The sequence below is a fragment of the Triturus cristatus genome, chromosome 10, assembly GCF_964204655.1.
Source record: "Triturus cristatus chromosome 10, aTriCri1.1, whole genome shotgun sequence".
NCBI classification, from domain to species: Eukaryota; Metazoa; Chordata; class Amphibia; order Caudata; family Salamandridae; genus Triturus; species Triturus cristatus.
In genome coordinates, this window is record NC_140593.1 from 808,588,219 (window position 1) to 808,605,530 (window position 17,312).

Below are 17,312 nucleotides of genomic sequence, written 5' to 3' on the forward strand. Positions count from 1 at the left end.
GTGCAAGTAGGGAAAAAGAATTATTTAAAAAAGGGATTTTTGGGAACGAAAACGCTTACCAATAGGGGCATTACGTTAAATAACGAGAGGGCATCCCGCAGTGATTAATTCCACAATATTAGAAAATGGACTCTACTGGACAAAAAAGGAAAAGAGCTTTAGAGGGTGGGCGTGTGATGCCAACGCCAAATTGAAACAAAAAATAAATAAATAAACTAGTCAAGGAGGTAGCCATGGGGAGACTTACTAGAATAGGATCGTAAATTGCCAAACAACGGGATTAGTCATCAGAACTCTAAAGAACAGAAGGAACACGAGCTTTAGAAAGTGGGCGTGCAGGGACAACGACAATTCCAAACAAAAAATAATAATAATAAATCTAGTCAGGGGAAACAATCATAGGGGAGGCTTACTGGGGTAGGCAGGTTAATTGCCAAACATCGGGATCAGTCCTCAGGGCTCTATTGAACAAAGGAAAAACGGGCTTTAGCAAGTGGGCGTGTAAAGACAACGCCGATTCTAAGTGAAAAATAATCAATCTAATCAGAGGAGGCAGCCATAGGGAGAACTTACTAGAGTGGGTTCGTCAAGTTACCAAACATCGGGATTAGTCCGAGAAGGGGCCTAGGCGTCCAAACAATTAAGACGTCAACCGCATATGAGACACGGACTTTAAAAATAAACAATCCGGGTCATGTGACCCCAGCGAGGCCACAAAGGAGAGACTAACAGGTACGGACGTAGCCAGGGAAAAAAGACTATAGGTAGAGCGAGGAATGTGAAAAAGAAAGAAACACCCGGTCAGTGTAATGATCAACAATAAAAAATTAAATAAAATCCTTACGAGGTCTATGAATTAAGTATAGTTATTGTTAACTACAATTAACAATTTCCAATAAACTTCTGGTCAAGGGCAAAAACAATTTGCGATTGAAATAGTGTTAGTACATACATTTAGACACCATAATAGCAAGATATGGATAAGACATATAGACTATCGACATAGGTAGAGAATCATGAATGACAAATAAACAAAAATTATTAATATTGCAACATCATTCAAGGAACAGTATCCATGTTGAAACACATTTGGAAAGACAAGAAGACCGGGGAAGGGAAGGGAGGGAGGAACGGTAAGGGAAGTATAGGGGTGCAGGGACAATAGGGTGGATTCTGGAGGAGAAAATCAAAGGGGTGTGTATGCAGGCGCGGGGGGAGAAGAGAGAGAAGAGGGGGGAAGGGGGAAGTGGGGAGAGGGCAGGGATAGGTAAAGACACATTGTTGGGATAGCAAAACGATTTAGACAAAGAAGTGAGTGTTGTAAAAAGACTCAGACAATTAGCGAATTTGTACATATTATTGACATGTTTTAAAAACCATTTTTTCACACACACTGATCATGAATACTGCAGACTGAGCATCAAAGGAGTAACAACATGAGTAACACCATGGGTCCTAGCCACTCGTAATGACTGTATTCCATTCGTCCAGTGAATTCAATCCATGTGACACAGAGTTACAGCGTGTAATCCAACGACATTCGCATTTGTTTAACAAGGTCTGTAAATTACCACCCCGGATTGGTAATTGTGGACAATCTATGACTTGCCAAGTCATATCCGTTTCTGAATGGTTATGTTCCTTGTAATGCGTCACCAGTGGAGCAGTGACGACGTTGCATCTAATGCGACTTTTGTGTTGGGAGATGCGTTGTTTAACCATCTGTGTAGTCTGCCCAATGTAAAGTAAGTCACATGGACAACGTATCGCATAGATAACGTTGGTGGTACGACAATTTGAAAAATGTTTCAATTGGTAGGTGTGAGAAGAAGTGACAAAGACCTTGGTGTTACTAGTCAAATCGCATACATTACAATTTAGGCACTTAAAGTGGCCTATTACAGGTGGTAAATTCCATAAGGTAGTATTTTCAGATTTTTCTTTGATGGGCCAGGTAATGGCATGGACAAGCTTGTCATTCAAATTGTTACCCCTCTTATATGATAAAAGGGGAGGGTCTGTAAAGTGTGGAAAAGAGCGTAACAATTTCCAATTGTTCTTAATTATCTTGGAAACCACATTACTGCTGGGGCTGAAAGTGGAAACAAAAGGGATACGTTTGTTGACACGTTTGATGGAAGGTGCCAAAATAATATCCCTATGGTTATACCAAGCTCTTTTGAGGGATCTTCTGACCAAATGTTTGGGGTAGCCTCTGTCGATCAATTTAGCCGAGAGGATAGCAGCCTCTCGGAAATAATCTTTTCTCCACTTACAATTCCGCCGTATACGGAGGAATTGTCCGTAGGGCAAGCCGTCTCTGAGCCCTCGGGGATGGTAACTAGAATAGGCCAAAAGAGTATTACGCTCTGTGGGTGAGGAAAGGGTTACTGCTATTTAAAAAGAGGGTATAGGACATAGAGTACTGCAAAATTAGGGGCAAAGCAAGCACCCATCGATACACCTTTAACCTGAAGGTAATATGTGTATTGAATACTCGCCCTCGTCCCACACGCATCCCTACAGAATTTGTTGTTCAATTGCTGCACATAGCCTTGACTAACAATTATTTTTTGTATAAAGACACATATTACCTTCAGGTTAAAGGTGTATCGATGGGTGCTTGCTTTGCCCCTAATTTTGCAGTACTCTATGTCCATCATTTGGAGTCCACCCTCTTTTTAAATAGCAGTAACCCTTTCCTCACCAACATTTCTCTATGGCGCAGGTACATAGACGACATTCTGTTGCTATGGCAGGGTACACATGAGAACCTTTTGTCGTTTATCACCTGGTTGAATTCCATCCAAACCCATTTAAAATTTACTTCAGATGTGCGCAGGAATGACCTCCCCTTTCTGGACCTCACATTACATGCGGAGGATGGCCTAATTGGGACATCTTTATATCGAAAACCCACAGAGCGTAATACTCTTTTGGCCTATTCTAGTTACCATCCCCGAGGGCTCAGAGACGGCTTGCCCTACGGACAATTCCTCCGTATACGGCGGAATTGTAAGTGGAGAAAAGATTATTTCCGAGAGGCTGCTATCCTCTCGGCTAAATTGATCGACAGAGGCTACCCCAAACATTTGGTCAGAAGATCCCTCAAAAGAGCTTGGTATAACCATAGGGATATTATTTTGGCACCTTCCATCAAACGTGTCAACAAACGTATCCCTTTTGTTTCCACTTTCAGCCCCAGCAGTAATGTGGTTTCCAAGATAATTAAGAACAATTGGAAATTGTTACGCTCTTTTCCACACTTTACAGACCCTCCCCTTTTATCATATAAGAGGGGTAACAATTTGAATGACAAGCTTGTCCATGCCACTACCTGGCCCATCAAAGAAAAATCTGAAAATACTACCTTATGGAATTTACCACCTGTAATAGGCCACTTTAAGTGCCTAAATTGTAATGTATGCGATTTGACTAGTAACACCAAGGTCTTTGTCACTTCTTCTCACACCTACCAATTGAAACATTTTTCAAATTGTCGTACCACCAACGTTATCTATGCGATACGTCGTCCATGTGACTTACTTTACATTGGGCAGACTACACAGATGGTTAAACAACGCATCTCCCAACACAAAAGTCGCATTAGATGCAACGTCGTCCCTGCTCCACTGGTGACGCATTACAAGGAACATAACCATTCAGAAACGGATATGACTTGGCAAGTCATAGATTGTCCACAATTACCAATCCGGGGTGGTAATTTACAGACCTTGTTAAACAAATGCGAATGTCGTTGGATTACACGCTGTAACTCTGTGTCACATGGATTGAATTCACTGGACGAATGGAATACAGTCATTACGAGTGGCTAGGACCCATGGTGTTACTCATGTTGTTACTCCTTTGATGCTCAGTCTGCAGTATTCATGATCAGTGTGTGTGAAAAAATGGTTTTTAAAACATGTCAATAATATGTACAAATTCGCTAATTGTCTGAGTCTTTTTACAACACTCACTTCTTTGTCTAAATCGTTTTGCTATCCCAACAATGTGTCTTTACCTATCCCTGCCCTCTCCCCACTTCCCCCTTCCCCCCTCTTCTCTCTCTTCTCCCCCCGCGCCTGCATACACACCCCTTTGATTTTCTCCTCCAGAATCCACCCTATTGTCCCTGCACCCCTATACTTCCCTTACCGTTCCTCCCTCCCTTCCCTTCCCCGGTCTTCTTGTCTTTCCAAATGTGTTTCAACATGGATACTGTTCCTTGAATGATGTTGCAATATTAATAATTTTTGTTTATTTGTCATTCATGATTCTCTACCTATGTCGATAGTCTATATGTCTTATCCATATCTTGCTATTATGGTGTCTAAATGTATGTACTAACACTATTTCAATCGCAAATTGTTTTTGCCCTTGACCAGAAGTTTATTGGAAATTGTTAATTGTAGTTAACAATAACTATACTTAATTCATAGACCTCGTAAGGATTTTATTTAATTTTTTATTGTTGATCATTACACTGACCGGGTGTTTCTTTCTTTTTCACATTCCTCGCTCTACCTATAGTCTTTTTTCCCTGGCTACGTCCGTACCTGTTAGTCTCTCCTTTGTGGCCTCGCTGGGGTCACATGACCCGGATTGTTTATTTTTAAAGTCCGTGTCTCATATGCGGTTGACGTCTTAATTGTTTGGACGCCTAGGCCCCTTCTCGGACTAATCCCGATGTTTGGTAACTTGACGAACCCACTCTAGTAAGTTCTCCCTATGGCTGCCTCCTCTGATTAGATTGATTATTTTTCACTTAGAATCGGCGTTGTCTTTACACGCCCACTTGCTAAAGCCCGTTTTTCCTTTGTTCAATAGAGCCCTGAGGACTGATCCCGATGTTTGGCAATTAACCTGCCTACCCCAGTAAGCCTCCCCTATGATTGTTTCCCCTGACTAGATTTATTATTATTATTTTTTGTTTGGAATTGTCGTTGTCCCTGCACGCCCACTTTCTAAAGCTCGTGTTCCTTCTGTTCTTTAGAGTTCTGATGACTAATCCCGTTGTTTGGCAATTTACGATCCTATTCTAGTAAGTCTCCCCATGGCTACCTCCTTGACTAGTTTATTTATTTATTTTTTGTTTCAATTTGGCGTTGGCATCACACGCCCACCCTCTAAAGCTCTTTTCCTTTTTTGTCCAGTAGAGTCCATTTTCTAATATTGTGGAATTAATCACTGCGGGATGCCCTCTCGTTATTTAACGTAATGCCCTATTGGTAAGCGTTTTCGTTCCCAAAAATCCCTTTTTTAAATAATTCTTTTTCCCTACTTGCACATGAGTTTCATCTCTGTTTCCTTTCACGATAGATGGCTGCTTTTTAAACACAACTAGGACAAATTTATCATTCCTATTGGCCTTCATTTCTCTGTTGTCAACCACAGGTAAGCGCCTCACACCGCGCTTTACTCTATTTTTTGCGTGGAAGTAGTTGTCCACCCTTACATTTTCTTCATTATTATTTCAGACAATTGATGATCCCCCTCTAAATGTGACGGACCTTATATAATTGATCCACAACTCCCTGCAATTAACTTTGAAGTAGTTTTTGACCACGGACACAGGTACTACTACCCCCTGACTTGCCCTTTACCTTTCATTTTCTGTGTTGTAAGTTGTGTTTTCTTTCTGGGCCTTTCTATTCATTATCCTCCCTCTTTCTTCTTACACATAGGTATTTAGAATATTGCAATAACCATAGTCCTGATGATGACCTCAACTTAAGGAGGTTGAAACGTCGTCGACCAGACAGCATTATTTACGGCTAACCACAGGGTCCTGTGAGACCTTCATCTTTATATGTAAATTACCCATTGTATATAACTCTCCTTGACCTTGAATTTATTTAATTCATTTCGCCGTACCGTGTTGTCACTTCCACACTTTTTGTCACTGCGCCGTTCACTTTTTCACTTCCTTGTCAGTGCATATGTGTTAGTTATGGTTATTTTGAATTGTATATACCTTTTGTGTATCTAATTATTAAATCTGTTCTTTCTCTATTTTGGATCTCTCTTAATTTTGCCCTTCCTTTGATTGAATTATGTATTGATTGGTCCCTTTATTCATTTTCCCTGTTGAGACATTGTTTTTTGCTATTACAAACCATAAGGGGGCAGGTAGAGAGTTTTTACAAAATGTCTTTCAGACATAATGAACATGTGTTACATAGTCACTGAAGTTCCACTATGATCTTTTATAGAAGATTGAACAACATTGCTCATCTCTTGCTCGAGAATTATAAGAACATTTGAGACTTGCTATATGTCCCTTCCCTGTTTTCCCCTCTCTCGCTGAAACCCACAGATGAAGCTAAGCAGACAAGTTGTCAGGAGGTGGATATTGAGTTTTTCACAAAATATATTATCCTTCATATCGACGTGTGGAAGAGAACCTGATAAATCAAACGTCCTTTGAAGCTTGATGATATATAAATATAGACTTGTGCGGTACTCTAAAGCAGCGGTTCTTAACCTGTATTCGATGAATTGCTGGGCTCCATGACACCTACTCAAAGGGTGCACAACTGTTTAGAGAACTGAATATCATTGGCAGATTAATAAAGTATATGTAAATAAAGTAGCAAAATGGAAAGCTGAAAATGTAAAAACATTCTGTAAATGTGAAGAAATTTTAAATTGGATGTTAAATAAATTAGTGTCCTTAGCTTCATTCATAAGAGCAGCACAGGTACATCAAACAGAATATAGTATGGACAATGGGTGGCCTCAATTGAAAAACTGACAAAAAGAGAGAGCCTGCATTAGGAGCAACAACAACAAAATAATATTCTAAAAACTAATATATTGCTTTGTCTTTTATAATAAAAAACTGAATTTAGCACCTTAAGATTGCTATGTGGGGTGTGCTGATGGGGAATGTGTTGATGTTTTGCACGGGACTGGACAGAGGCAGGAGGGGTTCTTTTTTCCTCATTACAAAAACATGAAATGTCTGGTCATGTTGGTCTGGCCTTCAAAAAGCTTCTGATTATACTTGCTGCCATGTGTATCGGACCTTGTTTTGATTACAGTGAATCAAGTTGTTTCAATAAAATATCGTTTCACAAGAAAAAAACTGAATTTATAAAAGCTCCAACCTAGCCATTAAAATTTTTTAAAAATCTATATCGTTTGTGTATAAAATATGTAATCATTTTTATATTTTTGATTAATTTATACTTTTTCTTGTTTCTGTAGTTTTGTATATTTTTTGGGGGGAAAATCTTTTTTATTGGCAATTTTAAAACTTATTTCGGTACAATCTGCATGTTCACAGTAACATCAGGTACGTATTCCATATGTCGGAATCGTTCAACAACAGTTACAGTAAACATCAGCAGTGAGCATACAATGATCCAGTTACAATTTTCAGTATATATCTAGTAACATTTCCATGCCCCGTCCCAGCCCATCTGCCTTTCAGCTTTTAATGTCCTGTTCCTGCTGTGTATAGGTTTCTTGTGGGGAGTAGTTGCGTTAGTTGCCTACATCTTTCACTCTTGTGTATCTATGCCCTTTGTGTCTGTATATGAGGTGAGGAACAATGAAATAGCAAAACAAAAAAAAGGAAGAGGAAACCAATCTAAAGCTAAATGCAACTAAATCTACAAGGGGTCCTTTGCCTTCAGATTATGTCATCATTTCCTGTTCGGGCCAGGGGACTGCGGGGAGGATAGGAAGGAGACCGGGGGGGGAGCGGGGGAGGCACTCAGGGCGAACCCTGCAGTAGCGCAACCCTACTCCTGTCCCCTCTTGATGCGACTTCACTGCCTATGAATGCCCGACAGCAGCTATGTCGTTTTGTTTATTGTTTTAAGATTCAAATAATAGACATTGGTTAGGTCATGATCACCCACTTACAGTAATTACTCAGTTGGGGGCGGGCAGATTTCAGTGATGATTAAGTGTGGGTCCCTAGCAGTCAAAAGGTTGAGAACTGCAGCTCTAAAGTACTTTAATTAACCATCTGTAAAACATAATGTGTATTTTTAATCAACCCAGAAGCCACCAACATATTTTTCTTCTTGGAGAACTGCTCTCTCTTGCCATCAGAAATTTGCAGCAAAACAGGTAGTAGCACAAAATGTATTGAATCCACAGCCCCTACATGAACAGTTGTGTGTCATTTACTTTGGAGGGTAAACAGTTTGTATTCTTTTCTGTAATACCAAATTTGTAGTGGCTGTTCGAGCATCTGCACGTTTGAATTTCGATGTTTCACCACTTCATGAAGTGGTACACCTAGAAATTCGGGAATCTCTTTTGCTTCTGTGGATTATCGCATCTGTGGTCCATTGAAGGACACACCCCACTCTTTCCAACCTCTAGGAGGCTTTGGAAGAGGTCCACAGTATTCTCAAACCTACTATTTTCCCCTAAGATATCCTCTACCCACTTCTCCCCTTGTGCCCCTTCGCAAAGTGTGCCTTGGGAGCATGTGTGCAAGGCCTGTTTGTATAGGACAGAGTATTTCAGGATTGCACATACCCTACATCTAGGTTGGACTGCATCCACCCTAGTGGGGCTCTTACGTCTTCTCTTCAAACGTACCACTTCGTAAATGTGGGCTGCTTGCTCTCAGGTGGTGCTTACTGCCCTAGATTGTAGCATTCTGGGAGTTTCTGCTACATATATGTAGTTGCCCCACAGTTTCATCCTCAACCGGTGCTTGAAGTACATTTCAACCTGCGAGAAAGCACCCAAAAAGCTACAGGTTGCTACCACCAGACAACAGATCTTGCCACTCCAGCTCAGAGCTCTTTGAACAAAAGCAGAGGAGCCAAAGATCTTTTTATTTCTCTTCATGGGGAAATCGTCAAAAAGGTCATAGTAAATTCTAAAAGTATAATAAAGCTAACATAAATGAGTCTCTTTCCTGCTTACTGGCGTGGATCATTGGAAAAAGCATGTCAACCTCATGAGACACAGATGCTGACTTCGAATGCATGTATTGCCTTGTACACCCCAGCTCTTCTTTATTTTAATTTGTTTCACTTTTAGCAATATTTTCCATTCTTCATTTGGACAGTGCTGCACATTTAAAGTCTGAACCTTTGGAAATGACTGTTAACAGAACAAGGTTAAAAGGAGTTTCCCCTCTAGACCCTACCTGGCACAGAATAAGAAAATTCGGAAACTCTTACAGACTGTATATAGTCTGCAAATGGATATAGGGCTGGTGTACAGGGCAGTCTGCTTAGCAACACATGTTGCTTGGGTAAGCCATTGATTGTATCTCCAGTAGTCATGGTTGTAGTGAGTTTGTGACATTAATCCTGCTGCAACCCAAGGGATGCTTCTGGCTGACGGCATGAGTTAGGCCTTCAGAGGGTGGAATGTCACAACATTGATGGCCGTAATATTGACCAGCCCATATATTGGTTCTACAGTAATACCTACCATTGTGTTGTCAAGGCATGCATATGCCGGAAAGTATAGATTTACTATTCTTGTCTCCCCTTGTTAATATAGCAGCAGCCCGTATTGTAAAGTCAAACGTCCAGGCCGATAATAAAACTTCAATTTTCTAACTCCCCACCATCCACAGAACCAAAACAGGAAGAGACCTTCTCCATGAGCTAAACTTTTAAAGTATTCAAAAGGTCCTTGTCTGTAGTACTAGATTTGCCCCCAAGTCTGGGTGACTGCCAGTAGTGACAGCCAATTCCATAAGAAAGTAGGTAGCTTGCACCATTGTCCATGAAGCTTACTGCATGCGGTGTGGAGGTACTTCTTGTCTTGTCAGGAAATGATTATTACTTTTATGTTCCTATGAGAGACTAGTCCCATCCTGAATTGGAAAAATAGTTTACTATCAAGGGGGACAGATCAAGCGTTCCCATAGGACTCCAACATGCAACTGAATTTAAATTTCATAAACCTTCCCGTCGGGGATGAGCTGTCCACTGCACACACCTGAGCGGCAAAATTTGCTTGCCAGTACTGTTCTTTTAGGATGGTGGCTGCAGGTATGGGAGATCCCAAGGGGTCATCCCGTAGCTCCCTCATACCAATATCTAATTGGGATTGTTTGACTTTTTTGAGCCAACCTATCTTCTTAGAGCAGTATGCTTCTATAACATCTCTGAGGGCTACTGCATTATCAACTAATTCTGGAGTGGGCCAATAGAGTAAACGATGGAGCCTTACTTTACTGGCTAGTACCTTCCTGCCCAGATCCAACAACAAAGGTTTAAGGGAGCGTTTGCCTTGGGCTTGCCGTATTACAGTTTTTCTCTCCGAGTTCTTCTTGGAGCACTTTTTTCATTTTTTTGTTTGTATGCACTTTTAATTAATTTTTCCTGAGAGGTACTGCTCTCTTAAACCCCATTTTTGTCTATATATTTATATTATGTTACCAGAAAACCTCTCATTGGGGCATGAATGAACAAAAATCCTTTGTGCTGACAAGTTTAACTTTCTCTGCCCTTATCCTTGCTCCTTTTCACAGTTGTCTCTTTTTATACTTTATGTTCAATACAGCATCTGTATTTCGCCTCTTATTCCTTCCCGATTTGTTTGCCCTGCACTCTGTTCTTCGCTGAATGGAACAAGGGCATTGCTTCTCAACTCTGCCCCAAAGGACCTTTTCTGCATCTCTTAACTCTGAGCCTTAATGCTTCTAGACTGTTTTCATGGTGAGATATTTTTAACTTCCAAAGTTTAAAATATTCTTTCAGTTTTGTATACTATGTTCTGCACTGGCATTCTAGAGCAAGCAAAACAGATACATTCAATCTAATGATGTAAAGTTGACATCCATGACTGTTTAAAGAAAGACCATCAAATGGAGAGTCCTCCCGTGGCCCCTCTCTAATCGTGTACCACCATGTGTGCAAACCTTCATTCTTTCTTACCTGACACTTAGAAAGGTCCTTTCCTGTTCTAAAATGTCCTGCCTCTCCCCTTCAGTGCTTCTCTCTCCTTCAGAATACTGTTTAGGCTTTTTACCCATTGTTTCCCTCTCTGGTTCTTCAGACCCGCTGTAGGACCCTTCCTTACTGCTTGTCCTGCTTCCCTTAAATGTCACTTTTCTCCAACCCTAAAGCTGCAGTGCTTCCTGCTCTATGCATATCCAGTCGATCTTGATACATTTATGTCATCAATTACACTTGCCCTATAATGCCTACATCGAAATATAATGGTACCCTACCGGCCTGGGTACTTCTAAGAACCCATAGGATGATCTTTTTAACATCCTGGGTCTACCCTTTTACCCCAGTGATGTTTTCATTGTCTTTCAACTCTTGTCCAACTTGAGTCTCAATGTATAGGCTTTCCTGACGCAGACAGCTCTGCTCTTCCAACTGTTTGCTCCTTTTAGCCAGATGTGTATTTTCTCACAACATTTTCAGTGTTGTGGAAACTGGTTTCAATATGGTACCCGGTCGCCTAGTTAAGATTTTAGAGTTGACTTCCTTTTGAGCCTTAAACAGCTGTAGCTAGTTTCTGAAAAATCCGCTGTTTTGTATACCAAGCCGCTCAACTGCGAAGCTGATAAATGGAGGTGCCCGCAAACATTGTGTTAGCTTTGTATACATTAGAGGAGATGGAACGGTCAGAAACAAACTTTCCTGGCTCATTCTCATTGGTTGAAGATGAGAAAACCAGGAGAAGCAGAGCATGCTGGAACAAATAGAATCACTGAAGCTCCATCCCTCCTGATATGACTCAATACTTTTGTTATCTAAGGGAATAGGGAAAGGCATAAAGAAGAGAGACGAGAACACCTGCCCCAGGTCCCTCCATCCTAGTTCTGGAGCAGAAATGGTATGTGAGATCCTTCCCAGATCTACAATGAGATCTATCACTGTCACATGTGCCATCTGCCACGTCAAGCAAAGAGTTTTCACAACTGTGGACTTGAAATATAATTCTGAGATGACGCCAGCCTCTATATTGTGCATCTCTTGAATAGGAACCACACTAATGTGGAAAAGGCTGGAACTGGAGATTTTATCTAATGCCACTATGCCACTTGGCGGTCGTGCAGTTATGTGCTTGTTCCATACTGCTCCTCAGATGACCGAGCGGTGCCACATGTATGGTCCACTCCTGTGCGCAGCTATCAGTTCCTTTCTTTCTGTGCCCTCCAAAGTGGATCTGGAGGTACGCTGCCAAATTTGCCAGTTTTCTGATGACTTCCAAATTCTTTCAGTGTGCTGGGCAACAATATCCCCACCGAAAACAATTGTATTCAAGCTTTATTGCAGCTGTAGAAAGCAGATGTCAGTCGAAGCCCCACACAAAGTGAGTGTCTGGTGCCTGGGTTCGGGCCACGACTCAAATTTGTTTGATAGTGCACCCTCATGCATCATCGGAAGGCGTTTTTAGGCGGCGAGATGAAGATATGTACCTCTGAACTCAAGAATCTGTGGCCTTCATGTAGATCCTGATCCAAGTCCCAGGCCTGAACTCAAACACACTCATGAGGTCATTCTCCCCACAGTTCACCTTCCCACTTGAAGTTCTCCATTAGTGTCAAAGTCCAACCGCAAACGTAAAAAACAATATCAGACAAGATCCTATTTTGCTACTTTTACTCCAAAGTCAAGGCGCAAGGGTGTCAAGATGTAAGTTGCTCTACATTGAGGTCACCAGCCACAGATCCAATTCCTCAGCTGGTCCCGACAAGGGTGCCTTGAGTCATCCTCGACCTTAAGGCAGATTGAGTCCTTCAAAGAAGTGATGCAGCAAATCCTGAGTGCTCATCCAGCTTCCACTGGTGCTTCTTTATGCCACACCGAACCATAAGGGAGGGAAGGGACCTGCCGGTTTCCACTGGCAGGTCCTTCCCCTGTGTCTCCTGTACCCTTGAGACCTGTTGTGGGACAGATACCAACCCCTAAATAGACTTCCACTTCAACCCGGGGGATCCATGCTATTTCCTGCTGTACCGATGCAGTAGATGATCCTGAGCCAATGCCCATGTCAGACCCTGACCTGACATTGACTTGAGCTCGATCGAAATCACAATATTAAATTAGCTAACAGCAATCTCTTGTCATACATCTTGACTCTGCTACGTTGCAGCTATCAGCAGAGGCTCCATTATATTTTTGGTTCTGACTCTGATCCTCTGCTACACTATGATATTGATGATGTTGAAGGGAATTGCCTGCCTCCCCCCCCCCCCCCCCCCAACACACAATTATACTGATGATGCTGTACACCTCGATTAACGGAATGCCAGTTGACTTGATACCTCTCTGAGACTGAGCGTGACTCGCCATTCAGGTCCTCCAACAGAAGAGTGTGGCTTATTTAAAACTTTCGTACCAGTTCCAGGAATCTTGGGGTAGTCACAGAAGGCTAGTGTGTAGGCAGATATAGCTTTCCTAGCAAGGGATGCAGTAGTCAAACAACATGTGGTTTGGCAGGGGTGCCAGTTTTCCACCTCCTCCCCTGCTACAACAACCAACAAACTGCTTTAGTTTGACAGATGGGGCTTGGAAATTGTTCTGAAAGGCTATGCCCTGTCGGTTCTCTCCTCCCAGTCCAATATATCTCCCACACTAGAGCGTTTTTTGGAAGAGCATCTCTGTCCTGTTACAGGAGACACTCTTTATGCTCTTGAGAGGTGCCATAAAGAGGGTACTGGAGAAAAGCAGGCATTGTTACTCTTGCTATTTCCCTGTCCCTAATGATAACGGCGGACTCTAGGCTCTGTTGGACCTCTGTCCCCTCTATGGCTTAGCTGCAGAAGAACAAATACATTATGCTCACATTGGCCCAGATGCCATATGTTTTACACGCAGTCGACTAGATGGTGTCTTCGGTCTTGCAGAATGAGAAGTTTCATATACCCATCCTGCAAATCCACAAGCATTACCTGCAGTTTAGGGTGGCCAGAAAAATATTTTAGTTTACCGTGCTCCCTTTCAGCTTTACAGTGCCCCTCGGGTGTTCACAAAAAGTAATGGCAATGGTTGTTGCCCGTCTTTGGGTGGTGAGTTACTGTATTCCTGTGCCTTGATGACTGGCTGTTCAAGGCATGCTTTATGCAGTCTGTTGTGGATCTCCTCCAGACAAAGGTACCTTAAAATTGTTAGAATTCACCATAAATGAGACCACCTGATTACTTCTCTGAGGCTTCCATTCTTTGGGGCAATTCTGACACTCTAGTTCAGGTCGTTCTCTCCATAGCAACAGGTCTGCAGTAGACTGCTGGCTCCGAATTAAGTTATTGGAGCTGTGGGCCATACGTCTGTCCCTGAAGGTCTTCCTGTTTTTCACCAAGATGGAGGCTGATGCAGTTGCTCACAGACACCGACACGTGGTATTACAACAAGGATGTGAAGTGGGGGGGGGTCTTGGGTCCAGTGCCAGAAGGCGTTAATTCTCTGGAAATGGCTGCAGCTTCAGGGCATATTTCTGGACACCAACAACCACCTGAGAGCATCCTTGAATGCCAGATCAGACAAAGTGAGCAGACGTCCCCAGGCAGATCATGAGTGGTGTCTACATCCTGAGGTGGTGCAAGGCATGTTCCACCAGCAGAAAAAACCCTGGCTAGATCTTTTTTCCACCGCTAAGAATGCGCAGTGCTAACAATTTTGTGTGTTGGGTTTTTGAAATAACACGACTTAAGAGCTGGAAGGGAACAAGGGAATCCTGCATGACTTCCTGCTATTTCCTCTCTTGCACTGAGTTCTGACCAAGATCAAGAATGACCCAGCTCAAGTCATCCAGGTTGCCCAGTTTGGTCAAGTAGAATATCGTACCCAGAACACCTGAGCATCTGTCCGCTGATGAGGCTACCACTTCAGGAGGACCTAATGCCTCACCTATAGGGGCCTGGTCCTCCACCTGAACTTACACAATTTACATCTCCATGTGTGGCGATTGAACAGCTGCAATTGACACTGTTCTATTTGCCATCCAAGGAGGAGGATATCATCCTTTTCAATAGGCATCCTTCCATGAAATTAATTTATGCCAGGTGCTGGGAAACATTTGCACCTAATGTGTTGCCTAGGACACAGCCCCCTTACAGGTAAAGCTGTTAGACGTCATTTGGTTTCTTTTGTCTGGAAATCCCTTGCTGTGGGAACTCCAGAAGGTTATAGTTGGCTATTTCAGGCTTTCTGTGTTTACTGGACCAAAGGTGCACTCCTAAATTGTCTTTTGTGATATTTGTTAAAGATTTGGCATACTTGTTGCCACCCAAGGTGTTTGTGAGCCCACAGTTGTTTAAAGTGTTTTTTTACGGAGTTTCATATAGCGCGAACTTGACCCAAAGGTATCGGCTATCAGAGCGCTTTACACAAGCACCAGTTGCGTTACATGAGGGCACATTAATTTTTGTTAGGCATGGGGAGATTAAGTGATTTGCGCAGAATCACGGGATGTTTAGCGTCATTGCCGAGACTCGAACCCTGTTCCCAAGATTCAAGTTAGACCGCCCTAGCCGTTAGGCCAACTCCTATTAAATAGGTCTTGACATTGCTCATGTGGATGCCCTTTTTAGCCTATGCATAACTGTTCACTTCTTGTCACCACAATGAAGACTCTCTTCTTCGTTGTTGTGTCACCATTTCGCATTAGTGAAGTGCACTTGCTTTTGGAGCAGCAGCCCAGTAGCATCATTTTTCCAGACAAATTAGTGATGAGGACTGGTGTGTCTTTTCAGCTACAACCTGTGATTGAGGTCCTCCCTAGGTATTTATGTTTGCTTCAACCATTAACTTGCCCCTCCACACCAAAACTCCTTTTCCACTCACCATTTGTGAAAAATCAAAAATAGCCAACCAAATTGCTTCCAGCTCCTTCCAATTTGAGGAGTGTTTATTGTCTTATCAATATCCAGTTCTCCATCATCGTACCGCAACTATGTAAATTAGCGGTAATGGTTACGATAGTTCGTACTGGGACAAGAAGACAAATCCTTTTCTGTACATCCTTTTAACTTCCACTACCACAGAAACACTTCATTCTACTGCTCCCTGGAAGTGTGTTGATCCTTGTGTCAGTGTCTTGCTCTTCTGCATTTAGTGCTTTGGTCATTACCTCTTCAATCAATCACTGAATCTCTCTGATTGGGACAGACAGGTTCATGAAGATGAAGGTGAATCGATCTAGAGAAATTTGGTAGGATGGTAGATTTTGGTTTGCAGATCACGCTTTCAGATATCCGATGTAAATCCGTTCAGTAGTTGTTGAGAAATTTAAGGGAAAGCAAATAAGGATATCTGGGTGGGGCCAAAGCACAAAACTCATGGTGAGATCTGATTGGCTGCCAATACTTCAACCAGGAATTGCTGGCAGCCATCTTGGGACTCTGCTTCAGTGAAGTCCCACAGAAAATGCTTTAAAAAAAAAAAAAAAAAGAAAAGGGGCAGAGTAGGAATACCCTGACCCTCTGGGTGTAGTGGTGGGGTCCCCCTGTGACACCTGAGAAGGGCACAAATCACTTTTTTTTGTTTAAATTGCCGCAGAAATGCGACAGAAGCACAAATCTGTGACAATTTTTTTTTTTAAACTGGGGACCCCCGCACTTGTTTTGAACACAGCCCGAGTGGGTCCGGGGCATTTTTTTTTTTTTAACGAGGGGGCCGCACAGCCCCCCCCCAGGGCTCAATGAGTTCCTGGGGACCACCACCTCCCCATGGCTTGTTGATAAAAAGGAGGGGGCACACAGGGCCCGCCTCCATGGGCTCTATAAGCCCTGGGGACCACTACCTCCCCGGGGCTAAAGAAAGATTGACAGCTCCCGGCAAGTCAGAGCAAACGCAAACCCTGCTCTCAGCAAACGAGAGCTGTGAAACCGCTCCCTGAGAATGGAGTTTTTGTCTGTTTTCCTTCCCGCTGTGAAGCGGGCAGGGAAACAGATAAAAGTATTCCTCTGACAGACAGGGAGCTGCATGTTTAGCAGCTTCCTGTCTGTGAGAACTATGCCAGCTCCCACAGGAGGCAGGGAGGTGGCTGGGACCGCAGGGGCTTTGAGGCTCCCCCAACGGTCCCGGGGAGAAGATGAGAAAGAGGCAAAAAAAGGTAAGAACCGAGGCAGAAGAGAGGTCAGAAACGATCAGCAAGAGGCAGAATAAAGGTCAGAAAGTGGCAAAATGGAGATCAGAAAGAGGCAAAATAAAGGTCCGTAACAAGCAGAAGGAGGCAAAATAAAGGTGAGAAACAAGCATAAAGGCAGAAAACTAGGGGTGGGTGGTAAACTCCATTCTGTTGGTGGAGTTTGATAGACCCAGGCAGACGCCGACATACCACAAACACACCCCGTGGCTTCTTCTTTCTGCAACTACATTCCCCATTCTTACCTGGGTTCCTGTAGGCTGCTTAACATA

The 17,312-nt window shown here is 42.7% G+C and overlaps 1 protein-coding gene across 3 annotated transcripts in view; it reads left to right on the forward strand.

Moving 5' to 3' along the window:
- The window catches only part of LOC146790039 (alpha-N-acetylgalactosaminidase-like), a 154,287-nt gene that overhangs the window by 87,801 nt on the left and 49,174 nt on the right, over positions 1 to 17,312 (forward strand). The gene's annotated exons all lie outside the window — the stretch shown is intronic.